Here is a 2696-nt window from a genome sequence, read left to right on the forward strand (position 1 = left end):
TTTTCAATCATAGCCTTTTTTTTTAATTTATTAGCATTTATTTATTTTTTATTTATTAAATATGCAAAATGGAACATAAATGGAAGTAAATTTGATGCTTGAAATTGGTAAAATACAGCAAAGTTTGGTGAATATTCTCAGATTTGGAAAATACTTCATAAATGTGAGGATATTAAAGATGTTCCTGTTCGCTGAGAAGCCATTTTCGTACAGTCAAGCATGCAAGTTTTCAAACAGGAGCAAGACACTGAGACTTTGTCACAATTACTTTTATTGTAAAGGTGATTTATTCCAAAATAGTAATATATTGTAGTGGAGAAGGGGAAAAAATAACAGAAATTGAGAGAGAGAGAGAGAGAGAGAGAGAGATCTACACATGACCTTGGCAAGTCCTGGATGTCGAGTATATCAAAATTCCACAGCAAAAGTTATAAATTGTCTAAAATGAATACCGCACTCTACGTCCTACGGCTGAGTTACTGCGCCTCTACATGGATTACAGAGGATTAAAAACTATTTCCAGGCTAAAATTAACGTTATTTTTTTACTTGTCTTGGAATGGTTGTTCTTACCTGTGCTTTCTGTTCAGCACTATCATTTCTGAACCACCCAAGTGCTATTCTATGAGTTTTCATTTGAACCAAAAAAAGCAAAAGAAAAAAGAAAAAAAAAAAAGTCAGCTGTGAGTCTTCGAAACGATATGACGGAACTGCTTTGTAGTGACAGGAGAAAATCGATCCCCCCTCGGCAGATGGTCACTGTCCGAATCGATCGCTCATTGATCGTTGGTGACCCACCTTGATAGTGCTCAATAGAGAAGGCTTAATGTGGCGGTGCTCACCTCGGATTAGAGGCAGGGATGAGACAAGTGGCTGTGTGGGGGCTCGATTGAAATGCAAATCCTGCCTGATGTCCTTGACAGAGAAAAGTGTGGTGCTGCACTTGTCATTCTACTGAAACTATACCCTGACTGTAGAATCTACTGATTTTAAATTGGTCTGTATTTGGAAGCGATGATGCTACAGGATTATAGGACTGTTTTATTCTCAGACTCTCCTAAATGGTGTACTGGTGGACTTTATGTCCTCGTTTGAAGTCCATGCGCCCTCTAGAAGAAAACCGTAGTCTTGGTAACTAAACATTTCCCCATAACAATTATTATATATTAACTATGGCCAATCAAAGTGTACAGGTTTGTAAGAGTACAGAATCAGCAATGATGTGAAGAAGATTTATCTCGAATATAACTTGTCAGTGGGCAAGATTTCTGAATCTGGCGTTTAAAGTTTGCTCCCCAGCTTTATACAGTAGGTCATTTGGTGAAACCTACATTGATACCAATTACCATGTGGTCTTGGGGATTAAAAGGTCCTCCTCCTCAGGGCTGTACAAGCACTAAATACACCCATTGGTGAAGTCTGTATTAATAATGACTTTACAATGGTGTACAATCTGAGGCCCTGGTGAAGTCCATCATCAACGCTGACTTAACAGCGATCTATTACCCAAACCACTGTGGGGTGTTTAGAATGGAAGAGTATAGTAATAGGTCATATCATCAGTTGTCAGTGGGCAACAATTCTCATTTTTGTCCCAACCAACACCCCAGAATATATATAAGCCCTACTGTACATGAGCCATTTGGTGAAACCCATATCAACACTGTCTTAACAGATGTCTATTACCCGAAACCATGCTGAGTGCTGATTGGGTCCAGTCAAGGAGGATAAGAGTTTTGTGAGCACAGAGTCTTCCAGTGGGTCTTTCAGTGTTACTTTTAACTTGTCAATGACCAGTAGTTCTAATTTTGTTGCTTAAAATGTTCTAAACGTCAATAAAACCCCAAACTTAGCCTTGTTTGGCTCACTTGTGGCTGATGTGTTTAGTGAGACCAAGGAGCAACGTTGTAGCCTTGCAGGTATGAGGCAGCCTAGCGGTTAATGTGCTGGGCCCCTAAGCAAGGCCCTTAACCCTCATAAAATGAGATAACAATATAAGTCACTCTGGATAAGGGTGTCTGCTAAATGCCGGAAATTTAACACCGACATAAAAATGTTCTAAAAGTGTCTCATGATCATTTGTATTTGTGGGGTTCAAAAGTTGCTCCTAAGTATACTGTATATACAAGCCTTTGCATGTGCCATATCGTCGCTGTCAGGCAGAATCCTCATATCTCCAAAACTGTTATTTTTCAGGAAATTAAAAAAGCGCCGTACCTTATCTGCAGTGCACAGGGTTTAGTCCGTGTTGCAGTGGATTGTCTTGCGCTAAATTCCTGTCCTCAGACGAGCACCAGAACTAGCGGGGGTCAAGATTTTTTTTTCTTTGAGCCCAGTGTTTTGAAGACATTTACCTCAGAAGACGTGTTGATTCGTTGCGACTCTTCTTGAGGAGAAATATGCCGTGAAGCTCTCCCACGGAGTGAGGAAGAGGTGGACAGTTGAAGTGTCCAATGGAGTTATGAGATTTGCGCTCAAGCTATTTTCAAGACTTTAGATTGATTAATAACTTGTAAAAATAACAGACCCACGTGGGGACTGACCAATAGCATCGATATGTGAAAAAATATGATATTGACCAAATTTGGACATACGAGGTTTCCGCCCGACAGCAACGATATATTAAAAAGTATTTCAATACTGACTTAACAGTGGTTTGTTACCCAAAACCTTGTGAGTGTTAATTGTGTCCAATTA

General features: G+C 39.6%; 1 protein-coding gene across 1 annotated transcript in view; it reads right to left on the minus strand.

Moving 5' to 3' along the window:
* Window positions 1-254: 254 nt before the first annotated feature.
* The window catches only part of spon1b (spondin 1b), a 114737-nt gene continuing 112295 nt past the window's right edge, over window positions 255-2696 (minus strand). Inside the window, exon 16 of the mRNA XM_060884832.1 lies at window positions 255-2696. This exon is cut by the window's right edge and continues 2005 nt beyond it. The gene's annotated coding sequence lies outside the window, so the exon portion shown is untranslated.

Source organism: Tachysurus vachellii, chromosome 13 (assembly GCF_030014155.1).
Source record: "Tachysurus vachellii isolate PV-2020 chromosome 13, HZAU_Pvac_v1, whole genome shotgun sequence".
NCBI lineage: Eukaryota > Metazoa > Chordata > Actinopteri > Siluriformes > Bagridae > Tachysurus > Tachysurus vachellii.